This window comes from Lepidothrix coronata, unplaced genomic scaffold (genome assembly GCF_001604755.1).
Source record: "Lepidothrix coronata isolate B3197 unplaced genomic scaffold, Lepidothrix_coronata-1.0 Scaffold89, whole genome shotgun sequence".
NCBI classification, from domain to species: Eukaryota; Metazoa; Chordata; class Aves; order Passeriformes; family Pipridae; genus Lepidothrix; species Lepidothrix coronata.
In genome coordinates this window covers 1,521,630-1,541,289 of record NW_016690269.1, presented here as the reverse complement: position 1 = coordinate 1,541,289, position 19,660 = coordinate 1,521,630, and the positions used below count along the sequence as shown (strand labels likewise).

Genomic DNA, 19,660 nt, shown 5'->3' with positions numbered 1-19,660 from the left:
CTTACTGATGATCTCTACTGGCTTGCAAGAACAAATGGTCATTTGGTATTTTGTAAACTGCATTTCAAATTAAATTGAATGAATACAGAAAACAGCAGTTATATAACTGATCAAATGGCAATCATTTAAAGCTTTTATTTCATTGCCAAACAACCAAGACTGTGATGAGACTTAGAATAATCCTTTCTTTGTTTCCCCACAGAGGCCAGAAAAGCAGAATCAGGCTTATAATAAAAACAGTTCAGATCCAAACAGCAGGGAGAAGACTGGAAAAACTCGCTGGTCTTTACAACAGAAAAATAAAAACATGCTTTCTTTTTTTTTCCAAAGTAAACAGAACTTACACTTTTTTAGGAATGACAGCTTTCAGGGGTGGAATGTGAATGTGTAAGTAGTGTCACACGGAGCTTCCAGCTTCCTTAAGTGGTGGAACTGCTCTTCCATTACACACACATGTTTTAACTAGAAAGGACAATGAAATTATTCCTTCAGCTCTACGAAACCCTGTTTTATCAGAAGTAGCCACTCTTTCTCCCACATCACATCCTCCTTCTACCTTCCTCCCTTCCTTCCTTCAGCCACCCTTTGAATTGTCCTTCACATCTTGTAGCAGCCCTGGTGTGCGTTGGATTCCTCACTGGGGTGCCTAAATCCACCACCCCACAGCAAAAATACCTCAGAATGATTGGGGTTTGTCTTGGGTCCCCTGATCATTTGTCACTGGAGCTTAATCTTTTTAAATGCATGGCGAGGAATAAGGGAAATGTATTTTGCTTTTTTAGTAATAATGATCTGTTTAACTCGTTTTAGACTTACTTTATGATGATTTTAACTACACAATCCTCATAAGTATAGATGTTTTCTGAAACTCTTGCTGTTGGACCTAGGGTTTTGTCTTTCTGCCTTACTGTTTGAATATGTCACTTGAGTGTTTAATTTGAGTCTGAAGTTTGCTGCATGGATGATAATTTTGCCTCTTCTTCCTTGTTTTAATATGTTGATAATTGTTTCATTTCTAAGTAATCAAACTATAGAAACACATGTATCCTGAGCTTTCAAGCATGGTCTTATCACAAGGGTCTTCTGGCTGACCTTTCACCCCCAATAACAAATCATATTTTGCTGTGAATATCCATTTGCACTATAGATTAGATCAGCCCCTATTTTTGTTAAAGACAAACAACATTCAACTTTTTTTTTACCTCTTTTAGAACTAAAACTTTATCTGTTTTGTCAGTTTACAAAGGTTTTTTTCCACCATTGTCCCAGAATTGCCTCTCACTGATGATGTTCCCATGCAGTCATTATCATTTTGAGATATTTCTTGCTTAATGTATTGGTACTAGAAAAGGCCAAAGGCACATGATTTGGATTCAGAATATGAGAATATGAGAGCAAAGGCACCTTTAGGTCACTTGTTTCAAATACTGTTGCTTCTAGGTAGTTCAATGAAAATATTTTAGTTCATTGGGACTTGTAGAAAGTGGAATTTTTAAGTGAAACAGTATAACTACTCCATATTTTATTTCCTTGTCATTTTTTACATCTTACTGCAATGGAGAGTCACACACTTCGTTCAGCATAATCAATAACAAAGTCACTTCTTAAATCCATATAAAATTTTGCTGCTATTGGAGTAACTATATTGAATAGAAAGCTGGTGGAAAAACTAACCTCACCAGAAGACTGGAGGGAAAATAGTCTGTTTTCTCTTGATACTAGTTAGATAGTTGCTAGAGAAAGCCCTAACTCAGATATTTACTATATATTCATCATCTTTGCATCTCTTGAAGGCATAGGTATCTGATTATTAGTGCTAGCAGCTTTTATACAAGACACATGGTTCAGATAAGAATAATCAATGCCTTCATAAAGAAAAATATTTCACCCAGGGGTACCAATGCTCCTTTCAGCAGGTTTGGGGTGAAATAACATTAAAAGTTTCGTAGCGATCTCAGTTTTTCATTTTTATTTGTCTGACATATCCAATTCGAAACCTTTAATAGCTTTAAAAATGTTTCTCGGAGAACTAAGAGAAACAAAGAATGATATGGGATTCATTACCTGGTTCTAGGATTGAAGATTCAGTTCTTAGGTGTCACAAATCTTGTGTGCTTTAAAGAAATCACTTAATCTGTGTCTGCAGTGCTCCACTGTTTAGATTATGCACCTACCCACCAGCTGACTGATATTATGGGATGATGAACTTGGTTTTCTCATCTAAAAAGAAACAACAAAAACCTCAATGCACACAATAAACAAAAATATTTTAAGGTTTAAGACCCTCTACTGATCTGTTATGAACAGCTGGCAAAAAATAGCCAGCACAAATCCAAAACACTGGTGGATTTAGAAGAATTTATAATGTCTAAGATGCAAGTTATAAGACAATTTGGAGATGAAATTGTGTGTTTAATATAAACCTAATTCCCATTTAATAAGTAAAAGACTCAGTGCCTCAGAAGAGTGACAAGCAATTATTTCCCAAATGCGGAACAATTTTGTCTCAGCTCAAGAAATCATCACATTATGTATAGAACTGTCTCTCCAATTTTTTTTGAATTCTTTCCTCTGGCTGAGGTAACAGGGCTCCTCTGCCTTGTACAGAACAGGCAGAGATAATTTTACATAATAGTTTTTGATGATGCCACAGACTGATGAAAAAACCCAACACGAACGCAAATAGTAACCTTTTCTCCAAGCAAACTGAAAATGAGAAGCAAAAAGTGAGGATTTTTTTTCTTCACTTGTAAAGGAAAGAGGATAGGAAAGCTCAGCTAAAAAGTACACAATATATTCTATTTGCTAATAAACTTTCCCTTTGAAAAGCAAGTTTCACTTAACTATTGTGAAAATGGGGATTTTTAAGTGGATTTTTATAAAATAATCTTGAACTACACAGTTGTGGTTTTATCTGCTATCATAGAGAGTTATATAAAATATTTTAACAGACAGATTCAAAGCTCTGACATAAAACTGGAATTCAGTGTCCTGATTACATTCACCAGCTTAATTGTTGCAGTTTAATTTCTGACACAAAAGAATGCTTAAAAAAGTATTTTCCCATTTCCCTTTATCTACAAACCCTTTAATTAAAATACTGAATTTTGTGGTATGGAACATCAGAAGACTGTTGCTGCTGTGATGGAGAAGTGGGCCACAAAAACAGCATCAGCTTTCAGGATAAATTCATGGATGTTTATAAACACCATTTATTTTGGCTTGTAACTGGAGATGACAGTGAACAGAGCTCAGAAAAATCTATAGAATGGTCCAAAAAGAGATTTTTGGAAGGATAAGTTGTTAGCTACTACAAATAATTTGTATTAATTACCTTGATAATTCACAAGTGGTTCTGAAGTGTCTGTTTACTCCTAGCTGTTTATATTTATCCTTTATTTTTATCCACCCTGTGTTTTCTCCCCCTACAAACCTGTGTTAAAGTTATAAATTATTGAAATTAAAAGCAAAAATTATCTAAGTAGGAAAAAGAATATCAATTACAGGTTGAACATTTGTACAGCCAGATAAAGCTGATATTTAGAATTATTGGTTCAGAGAGAAAAAAGCTAAAAAGAAAAAAAAAGCTTCTCTAAAGCCAAGTTAGCTTTAAACACAGCAGTAAAGAAAATTATGGTCAAAAATTTTACTGTTGAATTTCAAAAACACCTTTCATAAGAACAATTTACAAACCATGTTGAGATAAAACAACAAAGCAAGTTATCAATATGACTCTTGGGGCTTTCCTGTCATGGGCCAGCAGATGGACTTTATTGATCTTTGATGGTCCCTTCCAACTCAGGAGATTCTATGATTCTATGATCTGATCATTGCTAGTTAATAAGTATTTGTCTGACTATATAATCAATTACTTTATGTGCAAATCAACACACTTCTGTGGAGAAAAATAAACTGCTACTCTTTTTTTGCAACAATTTGCACTTTATAAAACCTGAGCTTAAAGAAAGTGTTCTTATGGGATTTTAAATCAACAGAAATTACTAATATTACTCACTGAAAAAATTAAATGTCTGAAAACTGAGGAAAATATATCTTCCCTCCTGATATTGCTATTTCATTTTTAAAGGGGAGGACATTTTCTTGCAGTAAATGTCAGTATAAATTTTGAGTAAATATTTCCCCTTATTATTTGGACTTTTTAATTGAGCCTGATTTAGTTATAGGCTTTTTTTTCACTCAAACATGGAAGCAAGACATTGCTAGCTGAAATATTTTTTAAACCAATGGATTTTAAACAAATGCTGTAGATGCTTGATTTAGAACAATCTGAAAGCAGAAATATGTGTAATCTTTCCAGTCAAACAGGCTTAAACCTCACATATCTAAAAAGTTTCAAATGAATTGTTTACAAGAAGGAGGAATTTTTGGCTGAAATTACTTTAAGAAGAGAGCTGAATAATATTATTAGAACAATTTCTTTGCAAACACAATTTGCAAACAGAAAATGAGGCAAGACATTCAGCATGAATAATTCATTGCATTCTTTCGAAAATTCGGTTTCAAAATTAACTTATACATCAGCAATTTCTGCATTTTTGAGAGACTGAGTAGAACACATTCTTTCTGTCTGTGAAAGTTTACAAACAAACAACAAGGAATGTGCACATACACAAAGAGACCCCACCAAAATACAAGCCTTGAAAAGTTTACCAGCTTCAGCTACATTCTGTAAGAATTCACAGGCATTTTCTTGTCTAAATGTCAGCACTATACACACCTATTAGACAAACTGTCAACAACTGAAAAGAGTTTGCTCTGGCTGAATGTCATCTGCAAGTTGTTAGGAGTCTAATCTTGCCATCTGACAAATGTTAATGGTTTAGCAGCAGAGCCATTCAAAGAAGAAATGTTCCTTATGAACAGAGAAAACACAAATGAGACCTCACAGCAATAACTGTTAATATGACTCGCTCCTGCAACTGCAATTTAAATCAGTCTTTATAAATCCGTGTCTGATGCAGACATTTACATTTCCTTTATTTTGCACATCCACCTGTGTGAAGATTCCTCAATCATTCATATTCATGTGCACTGAAGAAATAAAGCTAAAAAAGCCCAACAGAACATGAAAAAGCCTGTGATAGCTCCTGAGCTGGAGAAATTAAATCAGTGGGTTTGCTATTCAACTCTTTTTCACATCTCAAGGCAAACAGAAATAAATGACAATTGCTGCCCACTGAAGGGTGAAGAAGGCAAAAGTACAGCTTTTGGAGTACAATTTCCATTAAATTCAATGTAAATCCCTTGTTATTTTTCTGAGGATATCTCAGTAGTTCTTTAACACCCTGATGCTTTGCTTTCTTTCTTCACAGAGCTTGCTTTTAAATGAAGGGCTGTTTCTTACATACCAAATGGATAAACTCAAACCTGAATGGATTATTATTATTGTTATTATTATTGCAAGAAGAATCTATTACCTGGGGAAGGGATGAAGATGGAGGAGAAGGTGATTAGAATCACAGAATTATGTTTCCATCAGAGAGGCTTTAAGCTGTATAAGGAGTGAATATTGAGTCATCTCAGTATAGCAATTATAGAAAACTGATAAATTGATATAAACCTTTAATGTTACAGCTGTGATGGTCAGAAAACACTAAGATCATAAAACTCTCTTTAATATGGCAAATGTATTTTTAAGAGGAGAAAGTCAGGAGAAACTTAGTCACACACAGTTTTATCCTTTAACTCTTTGTGATGAATCTATAAGGACATAGGTCACATTCACAATTAGTTTAATTGGAAGAGGGGGAAAAAGTCCTATTCATTTTCTGTGGGTTGCCAAGTTCAGAAATAATTATTTTAAACAGAACTTTGTTATAAATGTAATTCAATTTAAAAGATTCTGTACTCACAGAAGTTACAGCTTTTACAGCTTTAGAGATCCAATTATATGCTTAAAATATAATAACCTTTGCTATTAAAATTTCTTCCTGCAACTTATCTTTTCCCATTTTTCTACCTCTGCAACTGATCCTGACTTTCCTTGGCTTTATTGAAATTTTATAGCTTAATCCAAACTCTTTAGTTTTTTTGCTATTGGCCATCTATCTTCTATATTTTCTACTTTCACTTCTTTGGATGGAGAAGTTTTTTTCTTCTTTTTAAATATCACTGAAGAGAAAGAGAAAAGGGGTTGATTTACTCTCTGTGGAGTCGAAGAGACACTTCACTTGAACAACCAGTAACCTTTGCTCTAGAATCCCTTTTGGCAATTTTCATTTTTTCTTTCTATGGTATTAATCATGCTGTAGGCTCACACTGATCCCAACCAAAACTGAACTATTACTATTAGCTGAGCAGAGACTGGTATAAAGGTTTTCCATTCATTTATTATTGTTATCTTTATATTGATTGAATTCTTTTTAATTAACAGGATAGACAAAATTGGAGTTAAACACGTGGTTTACTTATTCTTATTTCTGTAAAAGTATGTAAAAGCATAAATTTTGTTGAATGAAGTAAATCAACCTTTCAGAACGACTGACTACACTGAAAAGTTCAATTTTGAACAGGAGTTCTAGATATTTGAAAGTAAAGAAGCACTAAATTATGTTTAATATTGGAGATTGTGTCCTAAGGAAGGAAAGGGAACTGGTATGCAAAGAGAGGCTACCCAGATGAATCGTCTATTTCTAAACTACAGTAAGAAGAAGTAGAGGCTGTAGAAGACAGTGCTTGACAGCAAGAAAACTGTGTGTGAAAAAAAAAACCTTTCCAACTAGGTCTGTCTGAGAACACTTTTTTTTTTTCATGGAAGGAAGGGGAAAAAAAAAGAAAGAAGAAAGGGAAGAAGTGAAGCTCATCCACACTGACATATGGCCTAAATAGAAGCTTCAAAATTAATGTCAGTTTTCATTAAGCAAGTAAGATATGACAGTAATTATTGTCCCACTAGGAAATACAAAAACAAAAATGTCCACAGATGAGTTGGAAATAATTTATACCTTGCTCCTGAGGGAATGAGGCAGGGGACAGGGAAAGCAGAGCAGATAACCACCATTCCAAAAGAGTGGTTTCTAAAATAGAAACCAGCTTGTGTTATGATATTGAAAACAGCTACGGATCTGCAAAACAGAAAACATGGCATTTATTCATAAAACCAGAGAAAGACGTGTAGACAACTCTAGATTTCTGATTGAACTCAGATCTATGCACGGTCTTGCAAGAGGTTTTGAAGGAGATAGCAATCAAGGGTATGGAGAAATACAGAAAATATTATAAAATACAACATCATTTTTATCAAAGGTCAGAGTTTATGATTTCAGACTAAGCTAGCATCTCTTTTTTTTCCTTAAGACAATTCACCTTTTAACTAAGAGAAATGCAGGGAGTGTCATCTAGTTAGATTTAAGCACATTTTTTCATTCAGTGCCTTGGAAGAATTTATCCTTTAAAGTGAGGAATGAGGAATTCAGAACCTATGGGATGGTGCCTCGTGTGTCCTTGGCAATGTCCTGGAAGTCGGGGGCTGCCAGGGAAGAGAGGCTGGAGCCACCACCTGACAGACACAGCCAGCTCCAGACAGCTCTGCCAGGAGCTGATGGCACCTGTGGGAAAGGATATTTGGGAAAGGGTAAAATCACTGCACAGCAGCTGTGAGAGAGAGAGAGAGAGAGGAGTGAGAAAAAAACATGAGAGAAACCACCCTGAGGACACGGAGGCGATTCAAGGAGAGAGGAGCAGAGATTGCCCTGCAGCCCCTGGTGAAGATCACAGGGAACAGACTGTCCCCCTGCAGCCCAGGGAGGTCCAGAGCACAGCAGATATCCACCTGCATCCCCTGAAGGATCCCGTGCTGCAGCAGATATGAGTGCCCTGAGGGAAGCTGAGCCTGTGGAAAGCCCTCACTGGAGCAGGTTTTCTGGCAGTAACTGTGGCTCGTGGAGGACCCACACTAGAGCAGGGGAAAAGTTGTAGGGGTAAAGGAGCAGCAGAGAGTAGCTGTTAAGGATTACATTCCCCTTCCCCCTGTGCCAGGGTGTTGTGAGGGTGTTTTAGTTTTTGTCCCTTTTTTCCTCACCATTTCTCTCTATTTTTAGTTGGCAATAAATTAAATTAGATACTCCAAATTAAGATATTTTCTCCCTGTGATGGTAGTTGGTCAGTGGATTCTCTGTCTGTACCAACCAGCAAGCTTTTCTATCCTATTTTTTCCCCCTTCCTGCTGAGGAGGTGGAAGGAGAGAGTGGCTGATGGGAGTCTGGTGTCCAGCCACAGTCAACCCACCATGGACAGTTAATAAACTGGCTAAGTGTGATGAGTAATGTTGAAAGGACAGTTACTACTGTAATGGAGTTATGGGGTATGTCAACTCAACACACTCGCCCCACCCACTACCCCCATTTTCACTGGCTCCCTTGCCGTGTGCACCTATGACATTGTAGGCGAAAAAGTCAGAAGACGAAGACTCTGCTGAAGAGATGGCTCAAATCTGATGGTCCTACACCCTGGAATAGTGGAATGGGAATGAGAGGTAGACACACAATTGTTTTTTTACAATTGCATTGTTAGGGACCAGTGACAAGACACGCACGTTTTGGTTCTGTGACTTTATGTGCTTTTTCTTGCTCCTCTCTCTACAGGTCTCTTTCCATCTCTGTGATTAATTTCCTTTCTTTTTATGCTACTGAGCAGAAAGATTCATGCCTGGGTAAAGCACTTTGTGGAAAGACCATCACTGAACTGAAAATCTGGGCTTCTGTCCCAGCTGTGGTAACAGCAGTTGCTATGGTGACACACAGGATGCAACTGGTGGTTCTGATTCTCCTTCACAATTTCCAGCTCCATAATAAAGGAGTTGTGTTCTGTGAATGTCTTCTGATGAGCTCTCTTCAGGGAAACTCTGTGAGGCCCTAAGCACTTCCATTTCTCTTAGCCATTTGCATAGATGGGTAACAGCAGTCCCCAGGCTCAATCTAAAAATCAAGGCATGAGGCACAGGCACTTGGTAATTCCTCTCAGATTATTGCTGTGAGTAGATTTGGCTGCAGTACAATCAAGCAAAAGGGGAAGTTCCAGAGTAAGTGTGAAGAGCTTCCAAACTAAGCTTCATTTTAATTCCCAGCTAACCCTGTGCTGTTTGCCTTACACTGAAGGTGAGCATTGGTGGCTTCTGCACTTCCCAGTCTGGCACTGCATATATGAAAAGGCATCTCAGCTTAAGAGTAACCAAGGTAACATGATGAGAGACCAGATGACTATGCAGGACTGTGCAGGACTTGCAGGATTGTAGACTGTACAATCCCATATTGGGACTTCAGCAAAGCAAACAGCAAATAGTTATTTCTGTCTTTTCCCATCAGTGCTCCCACCCACTTTGAGTTAGGCAGCAGACAAGGAGACTTGAGTACTGGTCTGCAAAACTCCATTGTTCAAATATGACTGCCTGGCACACTCCTGTGCAGAAAAGTAGTTCAATTCCTGTGCACACAGGGTACATGGTGGCCTGAGTTATTGTTGGATTAAAAAAAGAAGATAACAGACTTATTTTTTAGTACGTGTTTATCCTGCTTAGGAATCACACGAATGAAAACAAGTTATTAATGTTGCATTGCAGCAATGCTTCCAGCCTCATCTAAAACCTTTTAAATGACTGTTTATTACTTCTGTAAGCCAATCTTTCTCAGAGTGAGTCAATAAGTAGAGCAACATAGGTCATCAAGCATCTTCTCTAAATAGCCTTTACTTAAACACATAAGGAGACACATGCTCTCTCCTGCTGATTTTTGGCCCTTATACAACTTACTTTATCCTTTTGTTGTTGTCCTCCATGGATGAGCTTTCAAGCTCTCCTCAACAGGTTATAAAGCCTGTTGCAGGGTACAAAAACACTTCTTCATTTTTATGATGCACCACCAACAATTAAGATTTACTGTACAGTTGAAGAGATGATTCCTCTTCCAAGGCCACATGTTTGTTTTTTCTAGGGGCCATCTGCCACTGCCTGAATCTTGACCACGAACTGGAAAAACTGGTGAGAGCTTTATTCAAATCCCTGGGGATTTCTCTGTCTGGTTAATTTTGTTATTTTTGCCTCTCCAAGCATGATCCAGATTGTCCCTTACTTACATACTTTCTCCTACAGCTCTCCCAATTGCTTCCTGAGTCATTCTACTGATAAACACACTTACAAAATCCAACTTAATTTCAAACAAGAGTGAAACAATTCAGAGTGAAGGAAAAGGGAGAAAGTAATTTTTTGTTAAAGCATTTTTTTTCCTGGTTTATCTGCTTTTGTTCTTTAATTTATTCTGGTTACACAGTAAAACTACAAAAAACAAATCAAGTTTGAAATGCCATATTTTGATTTGAAAATTTATTTCAGTTTTATCAACATTGCTGGCTTTTGTTTTTTATTTTTCCTTGGTAAGTAGATATGACTCCTGCAAAGTGTTATGATTTCAGCAGAAGAGTTTCGTACTGACTGACATTCTGACAAAGCTTTTCTGACTACATCTTTATACTACACATATTCTTCCTACACCTGCTACTGAAATAAAATAGCTCTGGGTAGTATTGCTTAATTGTATTGCTATTATTTTCTTGTTCTTACTTCTTTTTCTAATTCCAAATCATAGTCTCATGTTAGTCTGAATGCTCCAGAAAAAGAACTTGAAAATGAAAAAAATACGTAATTGTTTTATCAACCAATTTTCCCTTCTCCTCTCAGGTATTTGTGCAGCCTCCAGATTGATGATACCACAGCACCCTTCTAGCTCAGCCATTAGAAAGGAAATTTAACTATAATCCCAGTAAAGTTCCAGCTGCCACTGAATAGAAATGTGGTCTGGTGTAAAGCATGCCTTGGAACAAATTGGATGTGACAAGCAGGGAGGATCAGTAGATTACAGTTCTAAAATTGCAAGATGAATGGTTACACTCTAACCTGTGCTTGTTACGGACTTTGCCAGCACAATAGAGGAGTCAAGTGTCATCATCTGCTCTCTTCACTGCCTTTGTCCAGCACAGGAATCATTAAAAATACAATTCCTGACAATGTCATGTCAAGCAAATCAGAATGTCATAATAGGAAACTACCTTGGCCTTTTCACTCCTCTGCAGTTAGATTGGCTGGTCATTATACTCCTTCCTAATATTTCAGTGAAGCTCTAAACAGGTAAAGAGCTGCAGTGCCAGCTAACCATGTTATTGAACAGGTCGATGTATAATGACACTTATCACCCTCTTCATTCATTTTTCTCTTGCACTGTAAGTGCCAGAACGGAAACTGTGAGAGATAGATATTTTCCCTTTTTGTCCTTAATTGGATCATAGGTAAAATTGTGTTTTAGCTTTCCTTTAGATTAAGAAAAATTGATCCTTTTACCAAGGAAACTGAACTAATGCAGCTAACCTAGGTATCGCTTTTCTGAGATTAGAAAATAAGCATTAGGTTTAGTCCATGTAGTTTTTGAAGCAATAGTGGTGAGTCACTCTATGTTATAGTGTCTTTTAAGTTGAAGGCTTTAGCGATGATCTCCACAAGTCCATATTTCTATCTTTATATAGCACATATAAATTTTACTTATAAACAAAATAGTGTCATTATAGTGCAATCTTTCCCGTGCTCTCCAAAAACAGAGGATTTTTCTTTAATCTATGCCACATCATATAGTGATTTAAGATACTCCTATTATCTAATCTAGTTTTCTATTATTTCATCACTTTCAAAGGTGTGGTAGGGACCCTGTAAAAGACAAAGAAAGCAAATAGGCCCTTAACCTCAATTTATGCTTTTACGTATTTTTACAAAATAAGAATAACTAAATTCACATGTTTAACTCCAATTTTGTCTATCCTGTTACTTAAAAAGAAGTCAATCAGTTCAAGGTATCTTGATCTGAGAGCATTTCTTAGGCTAAACTTTTGTGAGTTTCTTTTTGCTAGTTACTGCAATATATCCAAAATATCATCTAGGTGAGTATTTCGTATTTAGCAGCTGTCATTCCCGAGAGACTTGTGCTGTGGAGAGTGTTTATCTTACATTAACAGTTCCATTACTACCATTTTTTATCCAGAGCCCAGGAAGCTGAATGTCGTGAAGGATATGCCCCCTTTTGTGAATGCATTGAATTAATGTGGAAAAGTTGTATGGATTAGGATTAGGAAAAGTTTTCTGACTATCAGAGCAATGAGATTCCAGAATAGCTTTAAAAATAGAATAACAGAGATCCTAAACTACTTTAATATAAAGAAAATGAATGAATGGAAAACCTTTATACCAGTCTCTGCTCAGCTAATAGTAATAGTTCAGTTTTGGTTGGGATCAGTGTGAGCCTACAGCATGATTAATACCATAGAAAGAAAAAATGAAAATTGCCAAAAGGGATTCTAGAGCAAAGGTTACTCGTTGTTCAAGTGAAGTGTCTCTTCGACTCCATAGAGAGTAAATCAACCCCTTTCCTCTTTCTCTTCAGTGATATTTAGAAAGAAGAAAAAAACTTCTCCATCCAAAGAAGTGAAAGTAGAAAATATAGAAGATAGATGGCCAATAGCAGAATGTAGTTCACATGTAAAAGCAAGCAAGGAGTAATGAAAGACACAACATGTTGTCCTGATTGCAGACCCCAGGGCCGTGTGGGCATGGCTGGGTTGCTGTTCTGTACAACCCACGTCATCCCTGGGGGTCTTGTTTTCAAGGGGAAGAAAAAATGTGAACATACAGCAGAAGTGTGTCATTTTTAATAAAACTGGCAAATCTCAAATTTAATAAATTCCTATTTCAAATGTATCTTTTCAAGGTTGAGAGAAAAGAACTGTGAAGCACAGTTATTTATTTTTCTTATTCTTGCTACGTTACATAATAAAAATGGCTAAGGATGCCTAAATAACCACACCTCTCTCAAAAAGACAGGAATCTGCTCCCTCTTCTTTCAAAATAATTGCAAAATACTTTTTGATTGACACAGACACAGGAACAACTTGAGCTATGGCTAGTTGGAAAGTGAGAATTTAGTGTACTGTCTTATGATAGTCCAGGTCTAGTGGGTTAGTAAACTAAGCTTACCACATGAATTGGCACAGACTAATGTGTTTCCACAAAAAAAAAAAAAAAACCAAAAAAACCCAAACAAACAAAAAAAACCAAACTACAAGAAACTAGACTATGACATCACCATGAATTTGGTTTAAAATATTGTTCCCAGGCATAGTGCCAAATTTGAGGCAAGACCAGTCTTTTACCTTCTGCTAAATTGTTACATCTTAAGTGTGTAGCCTGGTGAGTCTCTTTTTTTTTTTGGCTCCCGATCTTTAGGCAAAGCAAGCAAAACAGAACTATCCCTTCGCTGAACACAGCAGAGTTTGGTCTGTTTTTATCACCTGTGATTTATGAAACAGTGGGTTACATTAAAAAACAGCAGGCTTTCCAAATGAAAACAAGTGTTCTGACAAAGGACTTTTAAAAATTAAAACCTTGACTCAAGCTCAGATTACCAACTCATAGTCATGATTTAGTCATGAACTTAAAATTTCATGACACTTAACAAGTTTCATATGACTGTCTAGAAAACATCCGTTTTCTTCTTCTCTTTTCCTTCTCCTTCCTCTTTCTTTCTTCTTTCTTCTCCCTTATTTCTTATTTCTTATTTATTTCTTATTTATTTCTTCTTCTCTGCATCTTACTCTTTGTGAAGGAGTGAAATACTTGATTCAGTTAATTATACTTAGCAGAGATACAGACACACAGTATCACAAACTTAAGCTAACTGGGACCTCAGGTGTCATTAACTGCAGCACGAGGGAAGCAAGATAAGTGCTAAGCAGAGGAGGTGCAAAGGCATATCTAGCTAAATTTTCTAGTGCAACCTTCACCAAGGCCCCTTTCCTAAAGCCCAATTTTGAGAGAGAGTAGAAAGCAATAAGCCTGAGATTCCTTGCAACCACTGCCATTACCGGGACTCATGGAACTTTATTTACTCCATGTAGGTTAATTTATTGCTTCTCCAATCTTATCTGATGCCACCAACCTTCCCCTCAAGTGGGAACAGGCAGGCTGTGAACCTGTTAATGCTCTCACAGGTCCCTGCAAGCTGCCTTTGCACTTTGGCAGCTCCATGTTTCCTTGCTGTAAGGCAGCCTTGTTTGGGCCTCCAATCCTGGCTGAGTGCAGAATGGCCAAGGTCTTTTGGACAGAAACACAACCTGAGCAACAGAGAGAGACCAAATTCCCTCTTCAGGACATTGCTGCTCATATTTCTGAGCTTCCAAGACAGGTAACAAACAGATAGCCTAAGGGTGTGGCAGGACATCCTCTCCTGGAAGACAATGCCCTATTCAAAAAGTTATTAGTGGAGGGCTGAGAGGCCAGGCCAGGAGATGCTGAAACCAGTCTGGCTTCAACCCCGAATTAACATCCTGAAGGTGAGGCCACCACTGGAGTCATCACTCACTTTTAACTACAAAGGTCCAGTCCACTTTCATAGGCTCAGGTTCTTCTAACATAACCCTTCTTGGGATTCCTCCCTTGGGTGGGGACAAGGGACCTCCCTTGGGTGGGGACAAGCCTCAAGGATACTCCTGGAAGCTGAGAGAAAGCGATCTCCCCATGAGCACTGGGGAGATTATCAATTAAAATAATTATTAATATAATTGTTTCAATAATTGCTTTAATGTAGTGCACTACCCTATCTTATATTATACTACTGGTAGTTTTAGGTTTTATATGGTGTAGTAAACAATTCTGATTAAGATCTTTTGTCTGGTCATATGTAGCAATGAATTATTCATTTTGTATAAATATTTTCATTGTGCCATCATTAAAACCTGTGGGACAAAGTAGTTCAATCACACCTCTATAATTTCTTAAATTTAAACCACTGACAAAATCTGAGGCTATGACTGGATCCAGCCTCACCCAGGCTCCTCTCTGAGAAGGAATTTAGAAAGCAAGGGGATCCTTCCTGCAGGAAGCCCTCAACAGCAGGGCTTTTTTGATAAACTTTGTCCAAAAGCCACCACTCCCACCCACAACAAAGGGATCACTGTGCTACGTAGGATTAGGCAGCTGATCAGGGTTTCAGAAAAGGCACTTAATTTTGTTTCCTGATGGGATATTTAAATATCTAAATCTTTTTTTTCCAAATCTGTTTCTTAATTAGTTTATGTTTTTCCCATTCTCTTTGCCCTTCTTCTCTCCTTCTTTTAAAGACTAGGAAAACTAACTCTGCTGTACTTGAACCCAGGTATGCCAATATGCAAAAAATGTCTATTAAGCTAGTAGACAGTAGCACAGCTCTTCCAATATAGCAGCTGTTGCTACTACTACTATTAATGCAAACCAGAAAAATAAATGGGTAAAAAAGCACCATATAAAGATAAAATTAAGTCCTTATTTGTGGGAGTATTTTTCTCTTCAACTGTACAATACTTATCTGCTAAAGAGATTATACTGATCCCCTTAAAATCATGTTTAAAAGTTCCTTGTCTGTCCTTTTGCTGTGACATTGTTTAAATTTGCTGTGACATTGTTTAAAACACTGTGACAGTGTTTTAAGGAGAAGATGTTTACTCTAATATGGATTAAAAAATATTTGTTTTAGAAAAATATTTTGTTTTAGAAATATTTGTTTTAGAAAAATTTTTTGCCAGGAAAAAAGTTCAAAATCTATTTTACGTAATACACTTTAATTAGTTGGCTGTTTCTTAAAAAAAGAGGTGTCTGCAATTTCTGCATGTGTTTCAGTTCAATTTATTATGCTGCAAAACCAAAGACTTCCTGTATAAAAATGAACAATATGATATAACCAGCACCTTAGGTAACACGAAGGACAAAACCAGCGAACGTCAAACATTTTAAATTGTACATTTCGTGGCATTGATTGCAGAAGGAACCACCTCGAGGCAGAAGATGATTACCAGGTTAGAGAGGCTTGACGGCTGTTTTAAGCTTTGACCTTCAGGAAGATGCACTGATGAAAGCTGGCATGGTTCTGAGATATGAGAACAATGAATTTTAATAGAAATTAAAGGATTGGAGTCGAAAGTAGCAGTTTGAGCAGCATGGTTAAACTCACTCACTTTTCCAAAAACATTTTAATGGTGAAGAAATATGCTTTCTGTATGGCCTTGATTTATCTGATTTCTGGAGTCATGTCCCTTTAATCTTCCAGCAATGGTCTGTATTTCAGCTGGAATTGCAGCAAAATGAGGAGGATGCCCTGGCCTCTAAAGGCAGCAAGCAAAAAGCAGAGTGTGGAGAAACCAGCAGGTAAAAACCATTATTACAATCTGGAAGAAAGATTGTCCCAGTCTCCATAATAAAAATCTGTATTTAGTTGCTTATAACAGCTTGTCCTTGCCAAATTGAAATGAATTGAACTGATGTGTTGAGCGGCAGCTCAATTTTTTATCTTTTCTTCTAGACAGATTGAGAAAAAACAATTTTATTTCTGTAAATAAGTACTATACTCATGTTAAAAATCATGGTGGCTCTTTTCTCAATCACCCCAATACTTTGAAGGATGGACACAGAGCTTGGCAGTGTGTTGGACTTAGTGGAAGGAATTGTGCTTTTAATCATCCTTAGGAAAAGGAATCTATACTTAGGCAAGTGGAAAAGTTACTTAAAAATACCTTTTCATCATATTCAGTACTGAAATTCTTCAATTTCTATCTTTCCACCTCTGCTTTCTTTTGATTTCTTACAGTCACTAGGGTTCTGTTCACAGCACAACTGGACAACTGAATATGGTTTAGTGCAAATCCAGATGAGAATTCCTTTTATAACTCTCTCAGAAGACCTGGTCTAGAAGATCTCTCTTCCTTTGCTAAGACAGAAGGGTTGAGTTTGGAAAAGTGTCTGGCAAGCCTGAAGCAGAAAGAGAAGTAGACCAATCATGACAATTAATTGGCTGACAGTGGAAGAAAGGTAGAATAAAAAGCCAGCAGTAGGAAGTCTGTTTGGGTGAACAAGCAGTATAAGAAAAAAGAGCAGGTGCAGATAAAGGATACAAGGATACAAGAATGAAAACAGGAAGAAAGAGAACCTATAGAGTGAGAGAGAACTGCACCTTTTGCAGCAGATAAAACAGACACAGCTGCAGTGAAGGTTTGTCCTGAACAGTAGAAACTGGGAGAGAAGACAAGGGCAACATGACTCAGAGAAGAAAAATGTTTGAGAAGGAAGATGATTGGAACAGGGGAAGACAAAACAACAGTAGTGTGTGTTTAGGACAGCACATTAGATCAGATACATGAATTGAAGTGGATTTTTTTTAATTTTGTTATAATTCTATCATCATCAAATACAAAAAAAAAAGCATTGACAGACTGACGACGGCTGTTCTATCAGCTCCAAAGCTGCACTCCAGTGGGATAGATCCAGTGATATGGAAAACCAGCAGAGGTGGTTATCAGTGCCAGTGGAAAAAACATGCACTTAACCACGACATAGTTGACCTTACATTTAATGCTGTTTGGCTGGTATAATATTGAGCTTGAAAGGAAAGAACCCAAAGAAATTTAAAACATTATAGGGTTATAAAATAGGGCAAACATTGATGAGGTGGCATGCTCAATACCTGTTAATTGCAGGAACGTTCTGTGCAGTCACTAGGTGAAGTGACTGCACAGAACGGAAAAAAAAAGAGCAGGAAATTAAATACTATGTGATATCATATATGTTGTAGAGTTAGATTAAGCTCCTTAAAACTACATTTAATTCTGGCTCTTACTAAGTTTTAATAGTTTCCCATCTAAATGAAGCCACTTTAAGGTAAGTTTCTGAGCTAAATATTTTTTAAAGTAGCTTTTTCTTTGTGTTCTTGATTCTTCAGGTCCCAATCTCCAGCTGCTACTATGAAGCATCATCGAGACAGTCATATTTTTCAGGGGCTCAGAGCACTCTCAGCTCCAAGCAAAGTCAATGACAGATGCAGTTGCTTTGTTCTGCTGCAAATATATCCTATTAGTGCCTATGTTTTTTTATGCTTTATTAGTGCTTTATCCTGTGCCAAATGCTAAAACCCCTCAACCCCTGCTGAGGGCAGTGGAATTTAGGAGCACTTAACATCTGCTGGATGCAAAGAAGGCTCTGATTATGGCAGGCCAAAAAATAAAATTTTGAAAGTGACAAATTTTGACTGAAAACAGTTTTCTTGAGAGGAAAGAAAATCTTCTCTTTTTTTCCATTAGTTTAAATAATCATGTCATACCAGCTCTGTTTCTGACACACAGAGGTGTCGGGAAAAGTTGGAAGAATCAGATATTCTAGACAGTTCTCAGCTTGCTGATACCAGGCAGCTGTACCCTCTTGACAGATCCAGCATAGACTTTGCCCCTATCTACTTTTCAGCTGGATCCTGCATATTGATGTCCCCTTGTCATATTAAAAATAGGAACAGAAAAAGTGATTATGAGTAGTATATGATACAGTATTAGTCATAACTATCTTTCAGAGCTTTAGGATATCTACAGGGTGCAAAGGATAATCCTGAACAACAGGTAGCTTAGAAAAAAAACAGAGAATAAAATCCTCGTGTTTCATTTTGTGCCTTTGATCACTTGACCCCAGTTTATAGCCAGGCTGCAAAGATGCTCAGATTAAAGAGTAGTGAAGGCCACCAATGCATAGATAAGCAGACAGACAGAGAGAGAGAGGCTTTTACCAGTTTAAAAGGCTGCAATGCTTTTTTCACAAACTTTAATACATTCATATCTCTAACACGTATGTGGGGGATTCATTCACTTGTTCTCATTACCACTGTTGTCATGAAGAGAACTGTCATTTAAATTTTCACTTTTATTTCCCTAATACAAGACATCACAACTGTAAGCAATAGTGTTTGGGACAATTACTGAGGAAGTTACAAATTTTTTATTTTTTTGTATTATTATTATTATTTTAACAATACTCATATGCACAGAAATCGCAGACCACAGGATTGATATCCATTGTAGTCATGCCAGGGTGAAAATTAAAGCATAGATCACCCTCTGGAGGCTCCTGTGACTAAAAGAAAAACCTTAGCCCCTTATTCTTCCTTTGATGACAGAAACCCATAGGGCAAATTGACAGACTGCAGTACGTGAAATAATACATTCATCAATTCATCCAAGAAGGGACTGAAACAAGTAAAATATTACTGGTTCTTCAATTAGAATGATGGGGTGGCAATAAGTCATTTTTTGCATGGGCTGTCAATTTCCATGCATATTTGCAAGGCAGGGTGATATGGTTTGAAACTGGCTCCCTGCCAAGTCTCCAAACCTTACCACAAGACGTGTCCCCCCCAAACCTCAGGGAGAAGAGGGAGAAAACCAACCAAGAAAAACCAAAATGAGACAGAGACAGCTAAAGCAATATATATATATACATATATATATATTTACACTTATGTTACAGGTATATACAATTGAAATATATATACAATTTCACAAGGGAAAGGGAAGGGGGAAGGGAAAAGGAACAAAACCAAAATAAAATATATACACATGTATCCCGATTAGTGACCCAATATCTAACAAGTAAAAAGTTAGCAAAGACATATCTCACTACTCTCCTTGGGACAACCGAGAGTTGCTCCGGAACGATCGCCGGCAACCTCTGTCTCCCAAGGTCGGCAAGGCCCAACCAGGCCTCGCTCCCCAGCCCGGCAGACTCAACAGCAGGGAACCTGCACCTCCAAAGTCGCTGGAAGGA

General features: G+C 37.2%; 1 long non-coding RNA gene across 1 annotated transcript; it reads right to left on the bottom strand.

The window, feature by feature from the left end:
- Positions 1–401: 401 nt before the first annotated feature.
- LOC108500341 lies at positions 402–3,420 on the bottom strand. The gene is made up of 3 exons (XR_001875836.1): positions 3,335–3,420; positions 2,065–2,220; positions 402–462 (listed from the first exon to the last, which is right to left on the bottom strand). It is a non-coding gene; the product is annotated as an uncharacterized LOC108500341 (long non-coding RNA).
- Positions 3,421–19,660: the final 16,240 nt, after the last annotated feature.